General features: G+C 35.1%; 1 protein-coding gene across 16 annotated transcripts in view; it reads left to right on the forward strand.

The window, feature by feature from the left end:
- BAZ2B (bromodomain adjacent to zinc finger domain 2B) overlaps positions 1–24174 on the forward strand; it is a 311231-nt gene that overhangs the window by 141932 nt on the left and 145125 nt on the right. Inside the window, exon 1 of one of the 16 annotated variants that reach the window (XM_073883550.1) lies at positions 22340–22356. The exons of the other annotated variants lie outside the window; for them this stretch is intronic. The gene's annotated coding sequence lies outside the window, so the exon portion shown is untranslated. Of the gene's footprint in view, positions 1–22339; positions 22357–24174 lie in introns of those variants that run through there. 16 annotated transcript variants of the gene reach the window in all.

The following is a 24174-nucleotide window of genomic DNA, read 5'->3' on the forward strand; positions in this document are numbered from 1 at the left end:
TACAGAGCAGTAAAAAGTCAATATAATTAGCAGCTTCCTGGATAGAAGCTAAAGTGCTCTATAGTTCAAAGATGGGAAGTTGTGGCCTAGGGTTAGTCACAGACAGCTTTACGGATAAAGTGACTCTTGGGCCTATATTTGAAGGAAGATAGTATATCGACTCTTGGAAGGGAAAACAGAATATGTCTTGGTAGTATAAATAGCATGAGCAAGGATGAGAAAAGACAAGACTTAAAAAACATCACATTTGTTAGGTCTTTTGGTTACAAGTGTCTTTTGGTTACAAGTAATAGGAACCCACTAAAACTCATTAGAAGAATGGGTATTTGAAAGACTAGAGAGAAGTTTTAGGGAATACAAAAAAATGAAAAAAGCAGGTCTAAAGAAAAGAACCTGAGATTGATAATACTTTCACTTTTTCTCTGTCAGGACCACTCAGCTTCTCTGTACATCTGCTCTTCCAACATTTTTTCCAACCCACTTTTCTTTAGCTTGTATGTTCTTAGGCCTTTATGATTTCCCACTCACTAGCAACTTCCTCTGTTTTGATTAGTTAAAATGTCTGTGTCAGAGATAATCTGATTAGATCATAGCATCCTTTAAGGCAGCTAACACACGTCATAGATTTCTGGCTAGCCATTGTCTCCTCAAGGTCATTTCTAATGGTTCAGACAGCTTTGACCATGAGAGTGGGGTAATGAGGCCCACTGTTGAGGGTCAAGGATTACATCAGTAGCAAGAAGTCTTATCTGGTGAATTAAATGGTTTATATAGAGGAAGAATGGGTGAAGCACAGGAAAAGCATAATGGAGCATGAACCTCTTCCTTCCTGGATGGAGGTGAAGGTTGGATTTAATTTCGTGAAAACGGTCATATTTAAAAATTAGTTCAAGGCAAAATCTTTTTTCTTACTGGTTGGTAGCGTACCCTACATGTGATGCTGCATCTCTTCAGAATCTTAGTCTCCCTACCCACCTCTTCACACCTCAACCCTCTAGCTTTTCTTTCACACTATTTCTCCTCTCTCTGGTGCTAAAGATGAGGAGAGACTGGATAAAAATCTTCAATTATTTCAGGGTTAAAAGAGAACAAGAAGTATAAGACACACCCTAGTGCCCAATACACGTTCAAGACTTAGACATTATATGTCATACGTGAGGAGTTAGATTTTTTAAAAATTTTTCTCCTGTGTTCTAAAAATATTTCTGAATTTAGTAAAGTGAGCACATACATTTTTATGTACTAGAGAAAATTTTAAAAATTTGTAGTAATTTAGATTTGGGTTAAATTATGGTGAGAATAGTATGAAATGAAAAAAATTGAGAGAAAATTAAAAAATGAAAATTACTAGATGTTGAACTTCTATAAGGCAAAGACAGGGACTTATCTATATATTCTAACAAGTAATCTGTTATATAATTTTGTTGTAGATAATCAATAATAATTGTTAAATGAACTAGTATTAGGTAAGCTATTTCAATACAGGAGGCAGAGAGAATAAATTCTTCATGTATAATAATTTTTCCTTGAAATTTTACCAGAATTCTCAAATTTCTCATTCTCTTTAACTTCAGTAGTAGTAATTTTTAAAAGGTATTTCTTCTTCAGTTAAAATTTATATATGGTTTTGGACACTCATTTCTGTTTCTCCCACTTTACTGTGATATAAGATACTAGGATGTGGTCTCTATAGATACTACGATTTACAACTATAGATGAATCATAAATGTAATCATTAAAGAATAATTAAAATTATGTAATATCCTGTGTATTATAAAACAATTACAAATCCCTACTTAGATTCTAAGATGGGAATTTATTTTCAGAAGCATTTTACTTTTTCATAATGTTTTTATGTTTTTTTGACTCTGAGAAAATGTATAACCTTTAATATAGATATCTCTAATCATTAACAAAATAAAGAATAAATATAATATCTTTCCAATGCAGATCCAACTTATTTTCCTACTTTTCTGTTTGCTCATTTATATATATGGCTCCCCAAAAGGCCGCTCCATATCCTGAATCTATACCATCTTCCAATACCTGGTATCACCATGATTGTCACTTAGCTCAATTTTTTGCAAGGAAAAAACTGTTTAACTCAACTTTGATCAGGTTTTCACCATTGCTCCAATCCACTAGACTATAAACCCTTGAGGTAGACTACTTAACCTAATTGACTTATTCATTATATCCCAAACACCTAACATGCTTCATGGTTTAATAAATGTCTTCTGGGGTGCTTGGGTGGTGCAGTTGGTTAAGCATCTGACTCTTGTTTTCGGCCAGGTCATGATCTCAGGGTCATGAGATCAAGCCCTGTGTTGGGCTCTGTGCTCAGCATGGAGTCTGCTTGTCTCTCTCCCTCGCCCTCTATCCCTTTCCCTGCTCTCTTTCTCTCTCAAATAAATAAAATAAAAAAATCTTTTAAAAAGATAAAGAAATAAATGTCTTTTGAAGGTTGAAGATGTTTCCATACGTGGTTAAACTTTGTATAGTTGGTGTCCTTATAGCATCTGAGTGAAATAACTTTGATCTATCTTTAATTAGCTGAGTATGCAAAGTAGAAGATTCTAGCATTTAGGCGCCATCCCAGGTGCCCAGCTAATATAATATCCCATATTACTTTGTCATAGGCTGGAAAGTTACAAGTATAGGTCCCTGAGTCCTAGAGGAAATCTAAGAATTTTGTATAGCCACTCTTACTTTATGGACTGTGTATAAAAAGCATGGATTCTGCTAGTGTAGTAGTGCACACACACAATGTTGAGGGGTGTGTGTGTGTGTATGTATGTATGTATAGTAGTAGTAGGAGGAGGAGTCATAGTAATCATTCCAGTATAGCAGGTAGTATGATTAGGGATTATAAAATCCTTCTGTGCTTCACCATAAAAGACATACATTACTGGGAAACCAAATAGAACAGTGTTTCTCGAGCTTCTTTTGTAATGACCCAGAATATTTCATTTTTTCCAAAATCAAAGACCCCACTAAAAAAGAGAACTATAGGCCAATATCCCTGATGAACATGAATGCAAAAATTCTCAGAATATCTCATTTCTTATGACATTGATATGTGGATTTCGTGAACTTCTAATAAATGGGTCACAGTTTTGAAAATTTTTCTGCAACTGGGACTAAAGAATTGAAAATCTTAGAAATGGCCTAAAATTTTAGGGTTCAAAGCCAGTGTGTTCTGTGTATTATTTATCTTTGATTCTCTCACTGGAGTAATGGGTTCCTCTAGAATTCTGATGTAAGTTCTAATATAAAAGAGCATTGGGATACAAGGCTTTAGCTTCTTTTTCAACTCTTGAAAGAACCTACTTGTACAGGGAATGTTGTCAGCATCAGTAGAGGGGCAAGGGGAAACCCATGCAAGGAAATCCTTTATCTACTTCTGTGAAGCCACCTTTTTTTTTCCCCTGTTAAATTCTGTCTCTCTAAATGCATTGAGAACATATATGTATATGTATATGGCCTCTTCTGCCAATAGTAACTGAACCTACAGTATTGCAAATAAAATAAAACTTTTGATTTGTACTAGGAATATTTTGTTGGAAATGTTAAGAAATGCAAGTTATAACAATAGAGTTATTTGAGATTACCTCCTAAGTGAATGGTGCCGCTTTTAAGTGAATAGTTTCCAAATGGCTATACCACCTTAAATAATCTACAAGTGATTTTAATGATATCCCCAGAATTTTGGTAATGGCAAATATACTCTGTGAAGCAATCGTGATAGCATGATAATAGTTTCAATTTCTTCGTGAAGGTAGCTGCTGTCCCAGATAACTTCTTGCATGCCGACCTTCCTCAAAAAGCTTTAGTAGGGTACTATCTGCCCTAAACTTGCCAACTCATGCTTTAACAATTTTAACAGCTGAAGTTACTCAATATGAAGCAGACTACCTCACTAAGCAAGATAATTTCAATGTCTGAGGGAAGAATATTATTACATTTCATTCCAGTTTTTAAGACTACAATCCAATTAGACAGCAAGCAATTTTGATGAACGAAAATAAAATTTAAAAGTCACACTAGCCGTGTTTCAAGTGGTCAACAGCTATCACATTATCGATACCGACTTGAAACACGGCTAGTGTGCTTTTAAATTTTATTTAGTTTTAAATATAATTGTCCTCGTATTGTTGGTTAATGGCTATTCTGTCAGACTGTGCAGATTTAAACATTGCTTTTGATACATTGGTCTTTGGTTCATCAAAATTGCTTGCTGTCTAGTTGGATGCTATCCTTAAAAATTGGAATGAAATGTAATGAAAAGACTTGATTATTTTTAAATCTAGCTGAAGGTGTAACCACACAGAGAAGAACTATTTAAAGAGACTTTTAAAATATTATAATTTTTTTAAAGCATGTTATGGTTGATGGATGCAACTTTTTTTTTTTTTACGATTTTATTTATTTATTTGACAGAGACACAGCCAGAGAGGGAACACAAGCAGGGGGAGTGGGAGAGGGAGAAGCAGGCTTCCCGCTGATCAGGGAGCCCTATGTGGGGCTTGATCCCAGGACCCTGGGATCATGACCTGAGCTGAAGGCAGACGCTTAACGCCTGAGCCACCCACGCACCCTAAAATATTGTAATTTGACTGTATATCCCTAGTGGACTACATGCTAAAGGCCAAAAGAATTGTTTTCAGTTACTATATTCTTGTGTTGATGTTGGTATTGTTATTCTGAGATTGTTATTCTTTTGGTTGTGTATTTTGTCATAAATTAAATGAGTAATTCTGTGTTGAGGACTGAAAGTGTCAAGAACTGGTATTTGGTACAAGAACTGAGATTTTTGGCAAGTGAAAAGCAAGAACTGAAGATGTAAAAATTTATATGGTACAATAAAAATCCTATAATCCTAAATTTAAGTTGAAAGCATTGACATGACCTTTGTCTTTAAAGAATGAAATACAATTTTTTTATTAAAAATTTATTTTTTCTATATTCCAGGGACCTGTAACCTAACTTCATACACTCACAAATGCAGAACTCTGCTGAGGCACTACCCTCATGAAGCTACAGTCTCCATTCTCACTCCCTACAATTATATGTTCTTGACTCCTTATTATGTCTGACTCCCTCCACCCCCTTTTTTAAACCTTTTGATCTCCTTCACCCATTTTTCCCACCCTCAACCTCCTGCCTCTGGCAACCACCAACTGTTCTCTGTATCTATGAGCTAGGCTTTCTTTTTTTTTTCTTTCTAATTTTTTAGATTCCACATATAATAGAGATCATACAGTATTTGTCTTTTTCTTTCTGACTTAACTGCACTTAGCATAATGCCCTTAAGGTCAATTCATGTCATTGCAAATGGCAAGATTTTATTTTATTTCTTTTGTGTATACTCACAATCTCTTTATCCATTCATCAACAATGGACACTTAGGTTGTTTCCATATATTGGCTATGGTAAATAATGCGGCATTGAACATGGTGGTGCACATATCCTTTTGAGTTACTGTTTTTGTTTCATTTTGATAAATACCCAGAAGTGGAATTGGTGGATCATATGGTAGTTACATTTTAAATGTTTTCAAGGAAACTTCATACTGTCTCACAACAATTTATATCCCCACCAATAGTGCACAAAGGTTTCTCTTTTCTCCACATCTTCGCCAACACTTGTTATTTCTTGTCTTTTTGACGATAGCTATTCTAACAGGTGTAGGGTGATATGTCATTGTGGTTTTGATTTGCATTAACCTGATGATTAATGATGTTGAGTATCTTTTTATGTACCTGTTGGCCATCTGTATGTTTTCTTTGGGAAAATGTGTATTCAGATCTTTTGCCAGTCTTTAATTGGATTGTTTAGGGGGTTTTTTTTGCTATTGAGTCATGAATTTTTTATATGTTTTGGATATTAACCCTTTATCAGATACATGATTTGCAGATATTTTTTCCATTCAATAGGTTGCCTTTTTATTTTATTGATGGTTTCCTTTGCTGTTTGGAAGTTTTTTAGTTTTATGTAGTCCCACTTATTTATTTTTGTTTTTGTTGCTTTTACTTTTGATGTCAGATTCAAAGGAGCTTATCTATGTTTTCTTCTAGGAGTTTTATGGATTCAGGTCTTAAGTTCAAGTTTTTAATCCATTCTGAGTTAATTTTTTGTATGTAATTTTATGTATGGTAAGATAGTGGTCCAGTTTCACTATTTTGCATGTGGCTCTTATTTTCCTGACACCATTTATTGAAGAGACTGCCCTTTCCCCATTGTATGTTCTTGCCTCCTTTGTCATAAATTATTTAACCATGTATGCCTGGATTTGTTTCTGGGCTTTCTATTCTATTCTACTGATCTGTATGTCTGTTTTTATGCAAATACCATACTGTTTTAATTATTTTGGCTTTGTAATAGAGTTTGAAATCAGAGAGCATGATTCCTCCAGCTTTATTTTTCTTTTTCAAGGTTGCTTTGGCTATTCAAGGTGTATTGAATTTTAGGATTGTTCATTTTTATTTCTATGAAAAATGCCATTGGAATTTTTATAGGGATTGTATTGAATCTGTTGATTGCTTTCGGTAATATAGATATTTTAACAATATTAATTCTTCCAATCCGTGAGCACAGAATATCTTTCCATTTAGTTTTGTCTTCTTCAGTTTCTTTCATTAATGTCTTGTGATTTTCAATATACTGATTTTTCACCTTCTTGATTAAATTTATTCCTAGATATTTTATTCTTTTTGATGCAATTGTAAATGGGATTATTTTCTTAATTTCTCTAATAGTTCACTATTAGTATTAGCAACACAACAGATTTTTATGTATTGATTTTTGTATCCTGCAAGTTTACTGAATTCATTTATTAGTTCTAACAGTTTTTGATGAAGTCTTTAGAGTTTCCTGTATGTAAAATCATGCCATGTGCAAACAGACAGTTTTACTTTATCCTTTCCAATTTGGATGTCTTTTATTTCTTTTTCTTGCCTAATTGACCTGGCTAGGACTTTCAATATTATGCTGAATAAAAGTGTGGAGAGTAGACATCCCTTTCTTGTTCCTGATCTTAGAGGAAAAGCTTTTAGCTTTTTATCGTTGAGTATAATGTTAAGCTGTGGGCTTGTCATATATGACCTTTATTATGTTGAAATATACTACCTCTATACTTGCTTTGTTTTTATCATAAATGGATTTTGAATTTTGTCAAATGCTTTTTCCACATCTGTTGAGATCATATGATTTTTATCCTTCATTTTGTTAGTAGGTATATTGCATTTATTGATTTGTAGATGTTGAACCAGCCTTGCATCTCTGGAATAAATCACATTTGATCATGGTGTATTATCCTTTTAAAATATTGTTGGATTTGGTTTACTAATATTTGGTTGAGGATTTTTGCATCTATGCTTATCAGTGATATTGGCCTGTGATTTTCTTTTCTTGTGTCATCTTTGTCTGGTTTTGTATCAGGGTAATGCTGGCCTCCTAAAAAATGAATTTGGAAGAGTTTCCTCCTCTTCTACTTTGTGGAAGAGTTTGAGAAGGATTGGTATTAATTCTTCTTTGAATGTTTGATAGAATTCACCAGTGAAATTATCTGGTCCTGGACTTCTGTGTTTTAAAAAGTTTTTGAATATGGATTCAGTTCCTTACTAGTAATTGGTGTGTTCAGATTTTCTGTTTCATCATGATTCAGTCCTGGTAGCTTGTATATTTCTAGAAATGCATCCATTTCTTCTAGGTTGTCCAATTTGTTGGCATTTAATCATTCATAATAGTTTCTTATGATCCTTTGTATTTCTGTACTATAAGTTGTAACATCTGTTTCATTTCTGATTTTATTTATTTGGTATTCTCCCTTTGTTTCTTGGTGAGTCTGGCTAAAAGTTTGTCAGTCTTGTTTATCTTTTCAAAGAACCAGCTCTTACTTTCATTGATCTTTTCTATTGTCTTCTTAGTCTCTATTTCTGCTATAATTTTTGTTACTTCCTTACTTCTACTTGGGCTTTGTTTGTTCTTGTTTTTCTAGTTACTCCAGGTGTAAAGTTATATTGTTTATTTGAGACTTCTTGTTTCTTGAGGTAGGCATTTATCACTATGAAATTTCCTCTTAGGACTGCTTTTGCTGCATCCCATAAATTTTGATATGTTATATTTTCCATTTTCATTTGTCTTTGGGGATTTTTTGTTTGTTTTCTCTTTTCACTTTTGAGCCATTGGTTGTTCAGTAGCATGTTGTTTAATCTCCACATATTTGTGAATTTTCCAGTTTTCTTCATATAACTGATTCTAGTTTTATATCATTGTACTTAGAAGAGATACTTGGTATGATTTTAGTCCTCTTAAATTTATTAAGACTTGTTTGTGCCCTAGCATATGAATTCTGGAGAATGTTGCATGTGCATCTGAGAAGCATACATATTCTATTGATTTTGATAAGAATGTTTTGTGCAAATATGTTAAGTTCATCTGATCTAACTTGTTGTTTAAGGTCAATGTTTCCTTATTGATTTTCTGTTCAGATGTTCTATCCTTTGATATAAGTGGGGTATTAAAGTCCTCAGCAATTATGTATTGCTGTCTGTTTTCCCCTTAGGTCTGTTAACATTTGCTTATATATTTAGGCCCTCCTATGTTGGGTGCACAATGTAAGTGTTTATCCTATTGTGGGTTGACCTCTTTATCATTATGTAATGCCCTTTTTTGTCTCTTATTACAGTCCTTGTTTTAAAGTCAATTTTGACTGATACAAATATAGTTACCTCTGCTTTCTTTTGGTTTCCATTTGTATGGACTATCTTTTTCCATCCCCTTACTTTCAGTTCATATGTTTCCTTACATCTAAAGTGAGTCCCTTGTAGGCAGCACACAAATTGGGTCTTGTTTTATTTATCCATTTAGCCACATAATGAAACACAGTTATTTTTAATGAATTATTTTCTTTGAATTGTAAAATCTAAAATGTGACCACTTACTATTTTTCTTTGGGGGTAACATTGTGTTAAGATAGAATTAATACTATTTAGCTGGATTATCTTCACCCTCTAAACAAGTTACTCATAGGTTAATAAAGGAATATATTTTTACAAATATGAATGACTTTTTTCTTTGTTTATAATATTAGGAATATTGAGATATTTTAGTACCATTTAAACTCAAATCGTCCCCAGTGTTTCCAGGAGTACCTATGATTATGCTGGAGTTTTAAAATATTTTAATATTCCCTGTGATCATTTTGAAACAAATTTGATAGAATGCTGGCTCTAATATTGGGATTTTACAATTTAATAATTATAGCATTGCTACTTTTCTTGCCATATCTTTGTTTTCTTTTTGAATATGACCCACTAATTTAAGGCACATAAATAATGAATACACATTTTCATTTACTCAACAAATATTTAGTAAGCAAATGTTTTGGGCAAGGTACCCTACTTAGACTCTATGGGAACTGTAAGATATTACAAACCTGATTTCTGCTCCCATAATCTTATAGATTTTGTTCTCATAAACTTACAGATTGCAAGTTCATAATTGTAATACAGGATAAAATATGATAAGTACAATAAAATAGACTGTAATAAAATGCTTTTTAAAGATTATAAATTTCAGAGCTTTGACTTCTCAAAATTGTTAATAGTTAACAGTACTAAGGATTTGGGATGATTGGCTTCCAGCTTGGGTAATAAGGTAAACCTCCATGGAGTGTCATTTTCACCTGGGACTTGAAGAACAGGAAGAATTTGATATGTGGGTATTGAGCAAGGGGTGAAAAACATTGTAGAGAGGAGAACACAACTTGAACTAAGATAAGGATTTGGGAAAGTGTGGGTATAATAACATTTGGGTTTGATTGGGTAATACTGAGAGGGAAATTTTGAGGAGTGAAAAAGTTTAGAAGGTAAGCCTGAGTACTTTGGGTTCAATTTTTTTGTTAATATGGGAAAAGGGTGGACAGTGAGTATGTCATGTGATATGTCATCATAATGCTCTTTTTTTCAAAAGATTGTTTTGTAGGGAGAGAAGTGTCACTTAGATGACAGTTCAAGTAAGAGGAAAAATGATGAAAAGAATTAGGATAGTGATAGTGGTTATCTCTAGCATCAGATGGCTATAATATTAGATAATGGAGATTTTTAAATTCTATTACAGTCTTACAGTAAAATCATTCCTGAAAATTTAAATATAATTTCAGTGGGGCACCTGGGTAGTTCAGTTGGTTAAGTGTCCAACTCTTGATATCAGCTCAGGTCTTAACTTCAGGGTTGTGAGATTGAGCCCCACTTTGGGCTCCATGCTGGGTGTGGAGCCTACTTTAAAAAAAGTAATAATAAATTAAAAAATAATAATAAATACAATTTCAGAGCTCTAAAATGCTATAAACTTTAACAGAATATATTCAGCAGTCACCCACTATAGAGTTAATTTTCTCCCAACCACTAGTATACAGGTGATCCTTGAACAACACAAGTTGGAACTGCATAGGACCATTTATGTGCAGATTTTTTTTTCAGTAAATATATTGGGAAAATTTTTTGAGATTTGCAGCAATTTGAAAAATTCACAGATGAACTGCGTAGCATAGAAATATCAAAAAAATTAAGAAAAAGGTATGTCGTGAATGCATAAAATGTAAGTAGATTCTAGTCTGTTTCATTGCTTACTAGCACAAAATACACACAAATCTATAAAAAGTTAAAATTTATTATAACTCACACACACACTGTTCATGGCACCATTCACAGCTAAGAGAAATGTAAACAAACATAAAGATATAGTATTAAATTATAACTGCATAAAATTAACTGTGGTACATATTTACTACTGTAATAATTTTGTACGCACCTCCTACTGCTATCACAGTGAGCTCAAGTTTTGCAAGTATCTGCTTAAAACGCTGAGTGATGCTAATCATCTCTGCATGAGCAGTTCATCTCTCTAGTAAATTGCATACTGCAGTCAAAAAGTGATCTCTTCTGGTTCTCGCATACTTCTCATATTGTTTAATGCAATACCGTAAATCTTAAATAACACCTTGGGACCCATACACAGTGCCCCTATTGGGTGTTGGAAGTGCTCCCAAGAAGCAGAGAAAAGTCATATTACAAGAAAAAAATGGAATTGCTTGATATGTGCTGTAGGTTGAGGTCTGCAGCAATAGTTGACCGCAATTTCAGAATAAATGAATCTAACACAAGGACCATTGTAAAAAAAGAAAAAAGAAATTCATGAAGTGGTCACTGCAGCTATACCTGCAGGCATGAAAATCTTGTGCTTTTTGTGAAATACCTTTTTATCTGGTACTGAAAATGCAGCTTTTATGTGGGTGCAGGATTGCTATAAGAAAGGCATACCTATATACCTATAGATTCCAAAAGGATTTGAGAAAAGGCAAAAACTTTATATATGACAACTTAAAGTAAAAGGAAGGTGAAGGATCTAAAGCTAGAAAATTTAATGCCAGCAAAGGACGGTTTGATAATTTTAGAAAAATGTTTGGCTTAAAAAATGTCAAGATAACAGGAGAAGTAGTTTCTGCCATCCACGAAGCCCTAGAGGAGTTCCCCGGCACCATTAAGAAAATTATTGAGGAGAAAAGATTTCTGCCTAAACAAGTTTTTAATGCAGATGAAAGTGCCCTATTCTGGAAAAAAAATGCTGCAAAGACATTCAGTAGTAAGAAAGACAAGGAAGCACCAGGATCTAAGGTAGGAAGGACTACATTTTAAGATCAGGACTGCCCTTATCTGTAAAGCTGCTAACCCTTGGTTAAAGGAAAAAGATAAATACCAGATACCAGCCTTTTGTTTGTATAAGAAGAACCCCTGGGCAAAAAAGAACCCTTTTTTGGGTTGTATCCATTGATGCTTTGTCCCTGAAGTCAGGAAGTACCCTGCCAGTAAGGGACTGCCTTTTATTTTATTTATTTTATTATTTTTTAAAGATTTTATTTATTTATTTGTCAGAGAATGAGAGGGAGAGAGAGCATGCGCACAAGCAGGGGGAGTGGCAGGCAGAGGGAGAAGCAGACTCCCCGCTGAGCAAGGAGCCCTATGTGGAGCTTGATCCTAGGACCCTGACTTGTTCCTGAGCCACCCAAGCGCCCCAAGGGACTGCCTTTTTAAAGTTCTTTTGATATTGGCTACCCAGAGCCCTTTAGGGCTCTTTACACATGGTACTCTATTGAAAGGTTTGTCAATGCAATGGAGAAGAACCTTGATAGAGAAAACATCATGAAAGTCTGGAAGGATTGTACCATGGAAGATGCCATCATTGTTATAGAAAATGCTGTGAAAGCCATAAACCCAAAACAAATTCCTGCTGGAGAAAACTGTGTCAAGATGTATTGTGCATGACTTCACAGGATTTACAACATAACCAATCAGGGAAATCATGAGATTGTGATTATGGCAAAAGAGGTGTAGTGCAGGGGATGTAGAGGGGTTTCAAGTGGATCTTGGAGAAATTCAAGAGCTAATAGATGCCATATCAGGGGAATTAACAGAAGATGACTTGATGAAAATGAGTGCTTCCAAACCAGTGCCCGGTGATGAGGAAGAAGACATGGAAGAAGCAGTGCCAAATTGACATTAGATAATCTGGCATTAGTGTTCTAATTACTTAAGACTGCTTTTTACTTCTTTTATAACATGGACCCTTATGATATGGGCACTGAAACTAAAGCAAATGGTGGAAGGATTGATACTGTACAGAAATGTTTCTGGAGAAATTAAAAGCAAAAAAGTCAGAAATCATAATGTGCAGTATTTCTGTAAAGTTACACTAAGTGTGCCTGCCTCTCCTGCCTCCCTTTCTACCTTCTCTGCCTCTTCCACCTTTGCCACCCATGAGACAGCAAGACCAAGCCCTCCCCCTTCCTCCGCCTTCTCAGCCTCCAGTGGAAAGATGACAAGGATGGAGACCTTTATGGTGATTCACTTCCCCTTAATGAATAGTAAATAATCATTATGCTGTACATTTAATAAACTTATCTGTTGTGTGTGTCATATGAAAATCTAATAACTATACAGTAAGAACTGAATAAGATATTTTTGTATCATTACCATCATCACCCCCTAAGTTTTCATCATGTAGAACATTGTATGTAAGACTTGTGTGGAAGTGGATAGCCTATACTTAACATAGGCGTAAGGTGAATGATATTTAATATAAAGTCAGTGTATTAGTTTTCATACTGTTTCATAACTTTGCTTTCAAAGAATTACATTACTGTACAGCATGCCTCTCATAATTGGAGAAACTATGTATCAGCCTATAACAATTTATGCATTAGTGTATAGGCTTGGTTGCTGTGAAGCATTGTATCCATTATACTAGGACTATCATAAGGCAATCATACTGCTACATTTTCATTATCAATGCATGAACACCTGTAAATAAACACGAATTTCCTTTTTTACATTATCTTTACATTTTTGATGTCTAAAGTTTGTTAATGATACATATAATTATCATCTACATTTTCTATCATATATGATTTTTATAACATTTTCTTTTCTCTAGCTTACTTTATTGTAAGAATACAGTATATAATACATATATAAAATGGGTGTTAATCAACTGTACATTATCAGTAAGGCTTTCAGTTAACAGTAGGGTTTTAGCAGTTAAGTTTTTCAGGAATCAGAAGTTAAGCAGATTTTTGACTGCACTGGGTCAAAGTTGGGTGGGGGTTAGCGCTCCAACTACTGCATTGTTCAAGGGTTAACTATACTTCTGTGCTTGGGCTTTCTAGAAGATAGGGACATGTTCAAGTTTTAGAAAACATTAAACATCAAAATGCACATGATTGTTTACATTTGGGATGTTTGAAATCACCTTTTAAACCTGTCTGTAAGTAGGTTCTGTAAGCAAATTGGTTAGATTTATGTATTTTGAGCCTAGTTTTTGATATCAATACCCAATTAAAGGAGAGGAAAACATGGTATTAGTGAGTGTTGGTAGGGCTAGGCTAAATTTTTGTGAGCTTGTTTTTAAAATTATTTTTAAGGTTAATGTGACCCTGACACATGTTACACAGATATAAGTTGTATAAACTTAATAGTAGCCATAAATAGATTCCTGCAACCTTGTGGTTTTTTATAGATCATTATAACAAGTCTTGGAAAAGCTATTTTTTGAAAACTTCTCATGCATTCTGAGGAAGGGCAATAATTTCTGAAAACATAAGTGCATTTTCTTTTCCTGATCATGCCTTCATTTATAATAAACTTCTGAGAAAGTGGAATCTGATCAGGCATGCATACCAGAGCTCTAGAGGTTAGCACTGGGCTAGCCAAAGTTCTGTTTAGTGTGATAAATGTGACTTCATTTGTCTCTTACAGCCTCTGTGACAAAGATTGTCAGTATTAACTTAAAATTCCTAAAGGTATATTTCTGACCTTATCAGTCTTGAAGGAATTAACCTGAAATAAGACTATAATACTAAGATTTAGTTTAGGTTATATGGGTCACACCCATGCTAGTAAATTCCCAGGATGTTGGGCAGATTTTATTGCTATTTTGGACTTGTGTGGTATAAAATTTTGTATAAAGTAAGTGAACATTCTCTAAGTCTTGGATTGAAAAGTGTAACAAGGGGAGATCTGATTAATTTACATGTTTCATGTATGTATTTTATGTGTGATTTGATCCAGAGTTTTTCAGTTAAAGATTCTTAATTATAAGTAAATTTGGTATTCACACAGGGAATCGAAGCATAGGTTTTGCTGTGTTCTGTTGGACCCTAGCATTAATGATATTTTGTCATAAATTTAGGAAAAATAATTATATAGTAAAATACAGTCAGAAGCAAGATATATCTTTCCAAGAAGTCAAAGTTTTTGACATAGATCAAAAAGAAGGAATAGAAAGAAAATAATACAATATAATTACAAATTTCAACTTTCTGGAAAAATGTTTTTCTGATACTTTCCCAATAGGAAATTCTTAAAACTTGAATTTATTTGGTAAAAGCGGTGTACTTAGTTGAAATATTGTCCATTTTTATCTAGATCTTAATTTTTCTTTGAGTTTATCCAGTTTGGAGTTTACTCAGTTTCTTGAATCTAATGAGTTATGTCTTTCATCAAAAATGGGAAGTTTTCAGGGTGCCTGGGTGGCTCAGTCAGTTAAGCATCTGCCTTTGGCTCAGGTCATGATCTCAGGGTCCTGGGATCAAGCCCCATGTCAGGTTCCCTGCTCAGTGGAGAGTCTGTTTCTCTTTCTCCTTCTCCCCCTCCCCTTCCACTCATGTGCGCATGCTCTCTCTCAAATAAATAGATAAAATCTTTAAAAAAAAAAAAGGGGGGGAAGAGTTTTCAGGTACTATCATTTCTTTCAAGTAATTTTTCAGCACCACATCTCACGTCTCCTTCTGTGGCTCCAGTGACATAGCTATTAGACCTTTTGTTGCTGTCCCACATGTCCCTGAGCTTTCATTATTTGTTTTTAATGGTTATTCTCTCTGTTCAGATTGGATAATTTCTGTTTATCTATCTTGAAGTTCATTAATTCTTTTCTATATCATCTGCATTCTGTGTCCATCCAGTGAGTTTTTAACTTTTGTTATTGCATTTTTAATTTTAAAATTTCCATTGGTTCTTTATATCTTCTCTTTTAATGTGGAGTCTTTCTATTTTTCCACTTGCTTCAAGCATGTTCATTATAACTTGTCCAGTAATCAACAACTCATTTATACTATATAATAGGCATCTAGGCATCTAGAAATAAGAATTTGTCTATGGTTAAGTAAACTATTATCTTTTTTTAAAGATTTTATTTATTTGACGAGAGAGAGAGAGAGCACAAGCGGGGGGAGTGGCAGGCAGAGGGGCAGGGAGCTCGATTTGGGACTCAATCCCAGGACCCCGGGATCATGACCTGAGCCAAAGGCAGTCACTTAACAAGCTGAGCCACGCAGGCGCCCCTAAGAAAACTGTTATTATTAGTGAATGATACAGCTGAGAGGAAATTGGTTTTACGACTTGATGTAGAATCTTGCATTTGGGTTAGTGAACAATTAGTCTAAGTCAATAACATTTATACAGCAGTTTTTAAAATACATGTGGTTCTTTATGGAATAATTTTTTTTTTAGCATCCTTTGTAATTTTGGGCTCTTGGTTAATGGTAACTGAAATGTAGAGTTTGTGACTAATTCATCTCTTTTGAACCATCCGGGGCAAATGATTGTGTCTTCTTCCTAAAGTACCCTCAAGGACAAATTTTGCATCTGTAAAATCACTTAATATGTTCTTGATCAAGAATTTTTTCTACACCAGAAATAAAATTTAAGATTATACTTGACACTTGAAATATGTCAGAGTTAGAGGCCCCAACTCCCTATGCAATTGAAAATCTGTGTATGCGCTTTGATTTTCTAGAAACTTAATAGCCTACCATTGACTAGAAGCCTTACTAAGAACATAAACAGTCGATTAACACATATTTTGTGTATTATATACTGTATTCTTACAGTAAAGTAAGAGAAAAGAAAATATCAAGAAAATCATAAGGAAGAGAAAATACATTTAAAGTAATGTACTATATCCAGGGGTCCCTGAGTGGCTCAGTTGGTTAAGCGTCTTATTCTTGGTTTCGGCTCAGGGCATGATCTCGAGGTCATGGGATCGTACCCTGCATCCAGCTCACTACAGAATCTGCTTCAGATTCTTTCTCCCTCCCTCTATGACCCTCAATGCAGGGCTCAATCCCACCCTGAGATCATGACCTGAGCTAAAATCAAGAGTCAAACACTTAATTGACTGAGTCACCCAGGTGCCCCTGTACTTTTTTAAAACAAAATTAGATCATACTTTATGTTATATATGTTGCCTTTTTTCATTTAACACTAACCATGAATGTTTTCTTGTGTTAAATAGTATTAGAAAATAAGATTTTTAATGGGTTATGTGTTATCCACTTTAATAAATATTTCAGTTTATTTTGTTGGAGTAGAGAAATTCTTCCCAGATTTTGATGGGTCATTAGCCCTCTTAATTTTTTATGTTATTACATTTTCTTTTTCTGGGTTTTTATAGGTATTTTTAGAGGGAAAAGAAAAAGGCTGAATAAGAGACTATTTTTTAGTATATGTGCTGCTGAAGTGAGCAAAGACTATTTTTTAAATGCTTTTTAAAAATTTTTATTTCTAATGAATCATGGAACACTACATCAAAAACTAATGATGTACTGTATGGTGACTAATATAACATACATACGTACATACATACATAAAGAAATTTTTGTTTCTTTTAAGGTTTTTTAAAGTTTATTTTCTTTAGTAATCTCTGCACCCAACATGAGGCTCAAACTCATGTCCCTGAGATCACAAGTCACAGGGTTTTCTGACTGAGTCAGCCAGGTGCCCTTACATGCCTTTTTTTTTTTTTTTTTTTTTTTTAAACCAGGGGTTTTTAAAATCACAATTTTTTTTTTTTTTTTTTTTTTTTTTTTGCCCTTATTTTTCTTTTTTTTTTTTTTTTTTTTTTTTAAACCAGGAGTTCTTAAGATCACAATTCTCATTCTTTGGTCTTCTTATTTTTGGCCTAAAATTTTGTTTTTTTTCTTTTTCATTTTTTAAATAAAACATTTTTTGTTACATTTTAATTGTTCACAGTGCCTTATCTGTTTCTTCCCCTATTTCTTAAAATGTTAAAAAAATATAGTGTCCACACTTAACATGTCCCTTAGTAATTCAGATTGTAATAAAATTTCTTAAATACCAAGGGTGAGGTCAGACTTTTGTCTCTGACACTTAACAGCTTTGTTTATGGTAAGTTACTTAATTTTTGTATATCTGTGTTTCCTCATCTGAAAATTATTGATGACAATAATATATTTGCAGTTTCCTTGGTATAATTAAAATAATGAGAAAATACTTAACATAGTGCCTGATATAAATACTAGACTCCCAATAAGTGGTATGGTGACAGATGGAGTTATTAATAGGGTTTTAAGTGGAGATGATACTGTCAGTAATAGTAGAATGTATTTGATACATTGATCCACATTGAAATTCAGTTTTAAGTTAATTTACTTGTTATGTAATCTGATTCCTCATTCTTTTTTAAACTCTATTTCTTTTTAGTGGTTTTCCCAATCTTGTATTCATGGTGCTTTCGGTCCTTTATACAACTTTGAACCTATTCCATTTGAATTGTGTGTTTTCCAATATATCTATTATCAATTTTATTTTGCCTGCCATAGAATTAAACAATTTCACTAAAATTGTTTCCCTGAAAATTTGGTGAATGTATTTAATTATTTCAGATTATTAAATATATAAACAAAAATTCAAAAGGGTAAATAATAGGATCAACATTTAAATATCTCCCTCATCCTATTTTTTTCACTTCAAATTAGTTTTTCACTTAATTAATTTTTTTTGAGTTTAATGATAAGAGTGTCAAGGAAAACAGTCGCGACTATGAAAAATGTCTCTATAATTTCCCCTTATGTTTTATATTTAGCTCATTCAACCAAAAAATATTGAGCACATATTATGTATGAGGCTAAAGAATGTAGATGGAGGAACTTTGTGGAGCCTTTCAATGATTCTATAGTTTATCTTAAAAATAACTGCAATGTTTATTGAAAAGTTGAAGCAAGAAGTGCCATTATCTAATTTATATTTTTAACAAAGTTTACTCTGTGAAGAATGGATTTTAGCAGCAAGAATTAGGGTACTGGGACAAAAGAAAACAGTTTCTAGAGGAAAACTGTTAATGACATGGATCAGGGTGGTACTATGGAGATGAAAAAATGTAGATCAATTTAAAATTATGGTAGAAGTAAAAAATAAAATAAAATAAAATTATGGTAGAAGTAAAGTTGAGAAGATTTGGGGCACCTGGGTGGCTCAGTCAGTTGAGCGACTGCCTTTGGCTCAGGTCATGATCCTGGAGTCCCTGGATTGAGTCCCGCGTCGGGCTCCCTGCTCAGCGGGGAGTCTGCTTCTCCCTCTGACCCTCCCCCCTCTCGTGTGCTCTCTCTCTCTCTCACTCTCTCTCTCAAATAAATAAAATCTTTAAAAAAAAAAAGTTGAGAAGATTTGGCAATGGACTGGATTGGGGGTCAGGAGGACAGACAAGTACATGCTCAACCCCCTTTATGGGATGTGAATTCCATGCTTTGCATACAGTGTTTGCCTCCTGCATTAAAGATACCATTGTTTAAATTTTTCCATCTGATTTGTTTGCATTCCCCTAGTCAGATTGCTGCCAACTTTTATTCTAAAATTCTCTTTACCTCCTGGTTGGTTTCTGTATTATTTTTATAGTCTGTCTTTCTGCTGAGCTATAGATTCGCCTGATTAGATTTTGCTTAACTTTCATGCGTTGTTTTGGCAGCGGGATCCCAACACTAAAGTCATACTAATGATGGGCCAGACCTGAGTAAGTGATGTTATGAGGGGCAAGTAAAAAAAAAAAAAAAAAAAAAAAAAGGAAACCATAAAGGTAGACAGTTTCATTTTAATAATCTTAGTTGAAAATGTTGAAAATGAGAGTAAAAAATATGGGTGGCAAAATAGGGATGAGTGGTCAAAGGAGAGTTCTTGTTGTTTTTAAAGATGGAAGATAACTGAGAAGAGTCCAGTAGAGTAGAGATAGAGAAACGGGAGAGAATGATCAGTGGGGTAAATTTCCTGACAAGCTGCAAAAAGGTGATAATTAGTTTAAGAGAATGAAGGAAGTCTACCTTCTCCATTTTAACAGACGGGAAGGAAAGGATGAGTCATTAGGTTTTAAATTTTCTAAGAGGAAGAAATTGTTTTATTATAATATTGTAAGTCCATCACTTAGTTCCCCCCCAACCTCCAATGGGTAGGTTACTAATTAATGTCAATAGAGCCAAGCATTCTATTCAACAATTACCTTATTTTATTCTTATTCTTTTTGCTTTCCTTTTTAAAACAAATGAAGATAGAAAACAGAGAAGAGAGATCTGAGTATCCAGGGGGATACTGAAAAAGAGATAGTAGATAGTAAGATGTGTCACTTACAACTTCCCCAAGTAGGTGATTGACTCAGCCTACCAGGGTCAGGGTATTTGGGGTGCAGAGTTAGGAGGATGTTCTTCATAGGGGAGTAAGATCTAATTTGAAGACACATTGTACAATGGCTTGAAATTAGGATTTGAAGACCAAGCAAGAATGAAAGTGCCTCCTACTTCCAGTTGGGGACTCAGATTTTGAAGTCACAGCAAACAGGATTGGACAGATGGTCATGTTTTTAAGAAGTGATATGAGAAAGAGATCCTTTAGATCAGTGGCTTGAAAACTTTTTTTTAAGGCAATGGAACCCTTTCTTCAAACAAACTCACATGGAATCTCACTATACAAAACAGATAAAAGAGGACCTTTGATGGAAGCTAGTAGCATATGGGCTAGAGCCATACACTCTACTTCTTTCTCTCCTTGCCTTCTTCCAACACACTTAAAAAGACCTAAGACTCTGCAGAACATTTTTAAATTCAAAAGAAGACAAAAACAGTTCACGCTTTTTTTTCAGCCCTCTACACCTCAACCTCTGGCAACCACCAGTCTGTTCTCTGTATCTATGTGCTTGGTTTTTTTCTTATTTTTATTTCTAAATTTTTTAAAGGTATACACACATAAGAGAGATCATATGGTGTTTATTTTTCTCTGACTTACTTCACTTCGTGTAATGCCATCAAGGTCCATTCATGTTGTCACAAAGAGCAAGAGTTCATTCTTTTTTTGGCTGAGGAATATTCCATTATATTTATACCACAATTTCTTTATCCATTCATCCATTGATGGATACTGAAGTTGTTTCCATACCTTGGCTATTGTAAATAATGCTGCTGTGAACATGGGGGTGCCTATTATCTTTTTGAATTAGTGTTTTCATTTTGATAAATACCCAGAAATGGAATTATTGGATCATTATATTTTTAATTTTTTTGAGGATACTCCATACTGTTTTCCTTAGTAGCTGCACCAATTTACATCCCCACCAACTGTGCATAAGGGTTCCCTTTTCTCCATTTCCTTGCTAATACTTGTTATTTCTTGTCTTTCAGATAATAGCCATTCTAACGGGTGTGAGGTGTTATATCTCATTGTGGTTTGAATTTGCATCACCCTGATGATTAGTGATATGAACATCTTTCCATGTACCCCCAGAGCTAGGTGGTGAGGGGATGTTCCCTGCGTGACAGCTACAAAAACCAGGGCTCCAGACATAAAAACTAGGATACCAGATGTGTATAAAACTCTCTAGGAGACGCTAGGACCCTGGAATGTGACAAATGGTGAGCTCCAAGGTAGTACCCAGCCTCCAAGTTCTCTGGAAAAGATTACAGTCAGCCCTTTGATGTATGTTTAATTAGAAGCTGACCCCTCAGGTCGAATTCATGATGATTAGCTAATAAAGCTCCCTCACAGAAAGATCAAGCTGTGCGTTTGTTGCATCTTCCCTTAGCTGGACATGGTAGCTGTTTAAGAACCGTTTCTCTGCTTGGTGCAGTTGTGTGGATCCATGAGTGTGAGCCCCACTGCCCACCAAAGCCAGGTGATGTAGAGCTATCCCTTGGAAGCAGTCAAAAAATCGGTGTTCTACATAGGGATATGATTATTACAGTGTGTGGGACCAGGAAAACAATCTCCCCTAGCCTCCACAAGTAGGCAGTCAAGAGGTGTTTCCTAGGTAGTAGCCATCAAAATTGGGGCACTAGTTGCATGTAAAAGCTTCCTTCTGGAAAGTTCTGGTGTTCTGGAGTACAACAGAGAGGAAAGCGTGAAGATGACATCTGCCAGTCTCCATCCTTGGCGAGTGTTCCAACAAGCTCCTGGATGTGTGTATTAAATTAGATGCTGCTCCCTCATGCCCATGCTTTAACATAAGTAGGTGAACCTTCTTCAGTTTAGATCTGGGCGTGATTGGCTGCCTCTGAGCTAGGTCCTGGGGTGGGTGAATCTGAGTGTGAGTCTTTTAAGAGCAGTTTCTCAGATCACATGGTCTTGTAGGTCTTGGAATGCAAGCCTTGTTGGTTCTCAAAGTTAGTTGTTTTGGGGGCTCATCTCTCAAGTATGTGTCATAAAAGTTGGGGTGCGCAGTGTGGGGCTCGAACTCTTTGCTCCCCAGGGAGAACTTCTGGGTTTTGAGTTCCTTCCTGGTTGTGGGTCTCCATGCCAGGAGTGGGGTTTTATAACAATATTGTGTCTCAGCCTCTTACCTGCTTTGATGTGATTTTCTTGTTTGCCTGATATCTAGTCATCATTCAGCCAGACTTTAGGTTTTTTTGAGAGGAAATTGTTTCATAAGTTGGTATAGACTCACTGTGTCTGTGGGAGGAGGTGGATTCAGGATCCTTCTGCATCACCATCTTGAACTGGAACTCCCTGTAGAACATATTGAAAGGTAATTTTGAGCAATAACAAATCTTTAGAAGTCCTTCCTTTTTTATTAATTTAACTGTCATAAATACTAGCACATGGTAGCAAGTGGTTAGAAAAGATATATAGTGAAAAATAATTCACCTATCCTCGATGCCAATTCCTTAGTCCCTTTACCTAGGAGTAAAGAGTTACCAGTTTCTTTCTTTTCTTTGCTTTTTGTTGTTGTTGTTTGCTTGTTTGTTTCTCTTTTTCAGAGAGAGAGAAAGAAAGCACACATGCGAGAGTGCGTGAGCGGAGGGAGGGGCAGAGAGAGAATAAGAGGCATAGAATCCTAAGTAGACTCCATGCTGAGCCAGAGCCCCATGGGGGACTCACTCACAGGATCCTGAGATCATGACCTGAGCTGAAATCAAGAGTCCAACGCTCAACTGACTGAGCCACCCAGGCACCCCCAGTTACCAGTTTCTTAAAACAATTTTCTAGAAGTATTCTATGCATACAGGCATAAGAATATATACCCTTTCTTCTTCATCACACATGAGATCATGCTATTTCTATTCCTCCCCAGTTTACTTTTTTCATTTAATTGGATAATCTAGTATAGGTCTACCTCATTCTTTTATAGTAGGTGCATGGTATTCTGTTAAAGAGATGTACCATAATTTAACAATTCCTAATTAATGGAATTTTTTGTTTTTAAAAGTTGCTTACAGGGGTGACTGTGTAGCTCAGTTGGCTGAGCATATGACTCGTGATTGCATCTCAGGTCATGATCTCAGGGTCATGGGATCGAGCCCCAAGTCAGACTCCATGCTCGTCAGGGAGTCTGCTTGGGATCCTCTCTCTCCCTCCCCCTCTGCCCCTTCCCACTGCTCTCTCTCTCAAATAAATCCTTTTTTAAAAAGTCATTTACAGAGGTGCCTGGGTGGCTCTGCTATTAGGCATCTGCCTTCGGCTCAGGTCATGATCCCTGGGTCCTGGGATCGAGTCCCGCATCGGGCTCCCTGCTCCTTGGGAGCCTGCTTCTCCCTCTGTCTCTCTCTCTCATGAATAAATAAATTAAAAAAAAAATCTTTAAATCCTTTTTTAAAAAGTCATTTACAGAGGTGCCTGGGTGGCTCTGCTATTAGGCGTCTGCCTTCGGCTCAGGTCATGATCCCAGGGTCCTGGGATCGAGCCCTCCATCGGGCTCCCTGCTCTGCGGGAAGCCTCCTTCTCCCTCTCCCACTCCCCCTGCTTGTGTTCCCTCTCTCTCTGTCAAATAAATAAATGTTTAATAAATAAATGAATAAAATTTTTTTAAAAAAATCATTTATAGTTAATATTTTGCAATAAATATCCTTTATGTGTATCTTTACCCGTATGAGTGAACATACTTCTTGGATAAACTGATGATTTTGAACAGGAGAGTGATAATATAAGAAAGACAAACCTAATGTGAGGATTACCAGGACAAAAATATTTTTGCATGATATTCACAAACTCTTACCCTCATTTTATTCTTTAAGAAGTGTGTTTTTCCTGTTAGGTTAGCTCTGCTTCTTCCCCACTGAAAGGGAGTTTTAAGTTCATCAGACTGTAGTACTTGGCGTCTTTCTTTCTTCAACTTCTGAGTGTATGTGGATATCTTGCATAAAGTAACATGACTTATATTTGTTAGCCTGCTTCGTTTTTTCTCAATCTTTTATTCATTGGCCTCAGTTACTCTCCAGAAATATCTCAGAAATTCCAGTTAATTTTAGTTGTATTTCCTAGTTAAGCAAAGTTTTAGGTCTTTTTGCTTGTACTTTGGGACTTTGTAGATGAAAGGAACAATTAACTAGATATTGTCTCTCTTTTT

Source organism: Callorhinus ursinus, unplaced genomic scaffold, assembly GCF_003265705.2.
Source record: "Callorhinus ursinus isolate GAN/ISIS: 27379988/994484 unplaced genomic scaffold, GSC_fseal_2.0 scaffold2, whole genome shotgun sequence".
NCBI lineage: Eukaryota > Metazoa > Chordata > Mammalia > Carnivora > Otariidae > Callorhinus > Callorhinus ursinus.